This window comes from Pteropus alecto, unplaced genomic scaffold (genome assembly GCF_000325575.1).
Source record: "Pteropus alecto unplaced genomic scaffold, ASM32557v1 scaffold220, whole genome shotgun sequence".
In the NCBI taxonomy this organism is placed as follows: domain Eukaryota; kingdom Metazoa; phylum Chordata; class Mammalia; order Chiroptera; family Pteropodidae; genus Pteropus; species Pteropus alecto.
In genome coordinates, this window is record NW_006430043.1 from 1,636,226 (window position 1) to 1,642,357 (window position 6,132).

The 6,132-nt window shown below is 45.4% G+C and overlaps 1 long non-coding RNA gene across 1 annotated transcript in view; it reads right to left on the reverse strand.

The window, feature by feature from the left end:
* Nucleotides 1-3,509, reverse strand: part of LOC112478162 — a 14,792-nt gene extending 11,283 nt beyond the window's left edge. The window contains exons 1-2 of the long non-coding RNA XR_003045730.1: nt 3,163-3,509; nt 2,397-2,435 (exon numbers count right to left, since the gene is read on the reverse strand). This is a non-coding gene — a long non-coding RNA (uncharacterized LOC112478162). The remainder of the gene's footprint in view (nt 1-2,396; nt 2,436-3,162) is intronic.
* Between the last annotated feature and the right edge of the window lie 2,623 nt (nt 3,510-6,132).

Consider the following 6,132-nt stretch of genomic DNA (forward strand, 5'->3'; position numbering starts at 1 on the left):
GCATCAAAAATCTTATAAACATTATCATCATGTAATTTATTTTATATATGCGAGACTAAAAGCCGAGAGCCCAAATCAAGTATGATTTCAAGTTTAATGTGTTCCCCACTACATCTTAATCACTGTGAGAAGTTTGAAATTCTAAAAAACCAAATTAATTTAAATGCAATTAATAATCAAACATAATTTCAAGGAACTTTAGAAATAAATGGTACTTCTCCTTCATTAGGCAGATAAGACAACTGTAGCTTAGAGAGGAGGAAGTGACTTGTCCAAGGTCACATAGCAAGTTAGAAACTGAGTTGAGACTAAAACACAGGTTATTTGATTTCCAAATTTATGTTTTCTCGCTATCTCACATTGTTTCAAGAATTGTCTAGAACAATTCTCGAGATGAAAATTAATTTTCATTTCATTTCATTTTCATCACAAATCCTAGAGTACTTTGGAGGTAGTGGAGGAATTTGCAGAAGTGAAAGGACTTGAGGTCGTGTCAGCTCACAGGATGAGTGGGAAGGGTGGGATGTCGGCAACTGAGCCAGCCAGCACCCAGCTGTCCTGGGATTCCTAGGCCTCCCAGATCAGCGGGGCAACTTCTGCCAGCCTTCTGGAAGGCATCCTCCTTTATCAGAATTGCTGGCTGATCAGAGTCAAAGCCTTCATGTTGGCCTGGAGAGTCTGCATTCCTCACTCTTGTATCTCTCACCCTGTTTCTGGCTAAACTCAGGGGCTTGGGAAACCTAAGAAACTAAAAGAGTTGGATTAAATTCTGATCCTGGCACTCGCGTGCTCTATAACCTTAGGAAATATATTGAAAGTTTCTGAGCTTCTGTATCTCAATCTGTAATGAGGCTATTTGTACTTTACTTATAGTTTAATTGTGAGGATTAAATGGGGTTATAAAAAGTCTATGGTACAGGAAGTGCCTGGCATATAGTACTGTCTTGGAGGACTAGGCTAGAGGAAGGCGTAAGGCAGGGAGGTGAGGCATGGCGTTGAAGGCAGACAGGGTCCAGCTCTGCCTCTCCCATTTGCTAACTGCTAGAGCACAAGCTATTCTTAATCTTAAGGCTGTTTCCTCACCTCTAAAATGGAGATAATGCTTATTTCATAGTTTCTGTAGGGATTAAAAGTTGTCATTCCCTCCTTAAGGTAACTCCTAGGCCATTAGGGGTGTCTGGACCCATGCCCAACTCTGGGAGACCAGGTCAGAGCTGGGGATGCCTAATCAGAGTCCACACTGGAAAGCTGAAGGGAGAAGTCTGGGAGGGCTCCCTGAAGAAGGTGTTCGGGCTGGACGGACAGAGAGTGAGGAGGAGGATCCCTGGACTGGTGAACTGTATAGGTGAAGAAAGAGTCTGCTTAGGAGCTGTCTGCCAAGTGGAGCAGGGTTAGGCCATGTGTGAGGAGGGGCAGTTGTGGGTGGAGGGTTAGTGGGCTGGACCTGGGAGCCATGGGCCCAGGGGTCTAGGAGGAAGCCCAGGGTGTTCGATTTCTACAACTTGACACTTGTGAGCCAGAAGTTCTGGTCTAGGAGGGAAAGGGCCCTCTCCCTGGTGGGGCTTTCACTCCTCTGCCTTCCATGTTTTGAAGGCTTCTTTTGCTGCTTGCGCTTCTCTTGGCTTCCTAAGATGGTCACCTGGAGAGACAAGGAAGAAGGGCTGGTGCCGCCTCGGGGAATAGATGGCCTTAGCCTGGAATTCTGCTGGAAATGTATAAACACACACTGAATTGTGTTGCCATGGGAGCTTACCTGACACTTCCCTGAGGCTAAACTGGCCTTGGCTGGCCCAGGCCCAGTCCATTTTCACCTTCCAGGTCAGAAGATTAGCCATAAGAACTGTGTCCCACTTTGGGGTTATCTTAGCCCTTGAGAGACCACGGAATCCAAGAGGGAGGTTGGTAATTGAGTGGAAGGTAGCAGGGCTTTCCTTGACCTGAGCTGCTCTCTCGCTCTCTTATTTTCTCTGTTACACACACACACACACACACACACACACACACACACATGATGGTACAGTCTGAGTCAATGATTTGTGAATTCATTCCTCATGTATGATGGAGTGGAGTGCCTGTTAGGCACCTTCAAACACTGTAGATATGGTAGTTAACAAGACAGTCAGGGTTCCTGCCTTTATGGAGCTTTCTTTTTGGTGGGGAGAGGTTTCCCGAAGTCTGTCTAAATCCCTAAAGCCAGAGAAGTAATTTAGGTGTTCCACAAATATGAATTAAGTGAATATTATATATATATATATATATATATTGCTAAATAAGAAAAAAGTTTTAGAATCATTTCTTCTGGGTTATCCACATTTCTGCTTCCCTTGATGGAGATAATTGGACACCCACTATAAGAGAACATTACTGGAAAGAGCATGCTCAGACTTTGTACTTACCCCAGACTTGAGATCTTGAAGGACTTTTATTTTCCTCATCTGTAAAATGAGGATAATGTTGTCTTTCTCATGAATTATTTTAAGATTATCAATAATATATATAAGAGATCTGACACTCTGACACAGTGGGAATCCAATAAATAAGAGCTGCATCATTATCACCATCATTTCCCACCACCACCACCACCACCACCACCACCAGGGTCAGCAAGGAAAGGAGACTTGGGCTGAAAGTTGGGGAAAGGAAGATGGTGTCAATAGGCAAGGCTCAGTTTGCATGACTGGCTCCCTAGGAATTGGATTTGCAAGCTTCTGCCTTACATGGAGGCAGATTTTTGCATGCTATCCTTTATTACTCTCCTATAGATGCCTCCTTATAGCCCCAATTGCCACCTCCCTCTAGTTAACCTCAACCTTTCTGAGCCAGCCCTCTCTCCCACCTGGGCACCTGCCTTAGGCTAGGCAGACACTGCAGAGAACACAAAGATGCATGAGACACTGTCCCATCCTTCAAGGAGAACACCAGGACTTAACTCTCACAAGGCAAATGTGTCAAAGCTGGTGCAAACACAAGTTCCATGGTGGGGGTGGTGGTCTTGAAGACAGTGAAGGGGTGGGGTAAGCTGCACAGGGACAGGCTTTAGGAAAGGCAGGAGGAAGGCCAGGGAGGGATGGTGAGAGTCAAGCTAAAATTGACTGAAAATCTACTGATCAGGCACTGTCCCCTTATCTCATGTTCATATCAGTCCTTTTAGGTAATTATTACCTGCATTTTTAGGTGAGGAAGAGGAACTTCAGAGAGGTTAAGTAATTTGACCAGTAAAGAAGTGGCTCCAGAATTCCTTTGACCGCATTCACTCTCCTTTGACTTTCAGTCCACCAGTGAGGAGTCCTTGGATTCCAGTTCTTCCCTTCACATCTCTGTGAACCTGGGCACATTCCCACCCCTGCCTGGCAAGGTCTTTATGAGTCTGAATGAGGTGTGTAGCACACGTGATAGGCCCTCAGGACATGTTTCTGGAGCTCCCACAATCCATCGATGCTCCGGTGCCCTTGACCTTCTGCTTGAACCTTTCTTTATGGAGGGGAAACCACAACTTCCCAGAACACACCGCAGAGTCCACGTTCTCAAAGCTTAGTTTGGGAACTCTGTGGAAGAAGTCTCTCTGGGGGCTTCTTCCACTCATTCTAGTTATATCCCTTGGGCCACGTAGATGAATGTCCCTTCTTCCTCCTGGCAGTCCGTGCCTCCTCTTTTTCTCCAGGGCTTGCACTCCCAGGTCCTATAGCAGTGTCTCTGTGGTACATGGTTCCCTATCTCCCATCTCAGACATCTTGCATCGGCTCCCATTTGTCCAAGTGCCTCCTAAGAGTCAGACAAGATCCTAACACTGTTCTACAGGCATGGCATGGTCAGAAGGGAGAGAATATGCCTGCTCACATTTGCATCTACTGCCGAGTACCATGGAGGGTTTATGGTGGCCTCATCATGCTGCTAGTGAAGTGAAGGCATATGTGCGTGTGTGCATGCGTGTGTGATAAACAAAGGTAAGGAGGCAAGTGTAAATCGTATATTCGGCGGCGGGGGGGTCTGCATATTCACTCTGAGGCCTCTACTGTGGGCAGGAGCCTTGTCAGATAGACACTGTCACAGAGATAGGAACAAGACACTGACACTAGAGGACCCAATCCTGTCTGCCAGGAGCTGTGGTCTGACAATGATGAGATGAACATGATGGCATGGCTGGATTCAGCGGCTCATGGTAAATGCGTGCACTAGTTTGGCTGAAGTAGAAGGCACTACGGTTCAGTAGGGAGTTACCAGAAGTGCATCTGAATCACCTTCTTGATTCTCTTAACCTTGGACTCAGCCATGCCACATCCTTTGGTTTTTCCTCACAACATCCGTTGTGTTCTATTCCATCCCTGTATGTCCATCCTACTGCTCCTACCACACCACATGCCTCCTAAATTGCATTCTGAAATAGCCCCTTGTCTAGTCTCCTGCCTTCAGTTTTTGCCCCTACCTTCTAACTTGCATATCTCAGTCTACTTAATCTTCCCAAAACACTACTTTAACCATGTCACTCTCCTGCCCCACACTTTCACTGGCCCCTGTGACCTACAGGATAAACTCTGTCTGGCCTTAGGAACCTGTTCCTGGTCAATGGCTCATTGCATTTCTGGATCTTTCTATCCATATCTTACTTCTTTTCTAAGCTCAGCTCGATCAAGCCCGAACCCATTTAAACAACTTTTTCCTCTGAAGTCCTATAGCATATGTCTGAATCACTCATTTATCTGAAATCTATATTTCGTTGATAAGGTACAGAAGGTGGACTTTGGTCAGTACTTATATTTATGCAAGGGCTCAGTATGTACACTGATATCTTTATACCCCTGCAGCCCTCAAGATTTCCATATCTTCTTTGTGTACATTCAGGTCAGTGTAGGTAGTGAACATCTGTTGTTTTCACCTGTCCAACATCTCTTTCTCTTCTTTTGGTAAATCACCTTTTTTTGCTCCCTTCTATATAGTTTGGGTGGGCTGACCACCTCTTGCCAGGGGCCAGGCACATGATCCAGTCTAGTCAAAATTATAGTATTCTAATCCCCTGGCCACAGTGATTTGTTCTGGGGTGAGCATATGGCCTGTTAGTCTAATGAGACTGAGCCTTGGAACTTTAGTGTGAAGGGTTGGGAAAGAGGCATTTGCTGCAGCATAGAGGTTCTATGCCTGAGAAGGTAGCTAACTCAGAGGAAAACAGAGTCAAGATGGTCTTGGTACCATCACTGAGCTCCTCATCTGGCTATGCTAAAAACCCAATGCTTTCTAACTATGTGAGCAATTAATTATCTTTTGTGCTTCAGCCTGTTTGAGTTGGGTCTCAGTCATTTGCAATCAAGAGTCCCAAGCAATAATGTGTATCTGTGTGTTGGTCTCGAATGTTATGGCTGTGTATGCACGGGGGCGTGTGTGATGTGCATTGAAGAGTGGTGTGTATATGGCTGTGATGGGTGGGAGAGGTGAGAGGTGGTACGTATTCATGTGAGGATGATGAGAGAGAGAGAAAGAGAGAGAGGCAGAGAGAGAGAGAGAGAGAGAGAAAGTGACTGACTATCTGTGAGGGTGCATCTGGGGGCTGAGAGGACACGTGGCATAGGCTGAGGTTGTGTGGGCACAGGTGGGATGGGCATGTGAAGAGTTATTTGTTTGGGCAGAGCACTTGGCTCTTGCTTGTCTTGAGGGCAGGGGCTGATCATAAAACACCAGCTTATCATCATTATCTTCTACTGAGAGGGACAGAGGAAAGACTCTGAGAGAGACTCAGAGAGTTCAGGGAATTCAGTTTATATATCATTCTTTAGTTTCTGTGAATTAGAGTTTAAAAACTTTGTTTACTCATTTTCCTTTGATGGTATGGACATACAGTGTGAAAGGATAAGAGTATGTAGAGAGAAGGTAAGAATAAGCAGCATAAAGGCCTGCTGGTAATTCCCAGCCTTTGATCCAGAGGTTCCCCATGATTTTAGCCATAGGGAATGAAGAATTTTATTTTGTGTAGGGTGCCACTTAAGGACTCTTTTTCCTGTTTTCTGTTCGCCTTGTGGAGAAATGCTTTGTTAGCAATGCCAACAGAAATCTTCCTTTGTTCTGCAGGTTTCCTCCTGGTCTGGCTGTAGGGCTGATCAGTATATTATTGCAGTCTCTGAATATAGCTTGATTTCACATTTT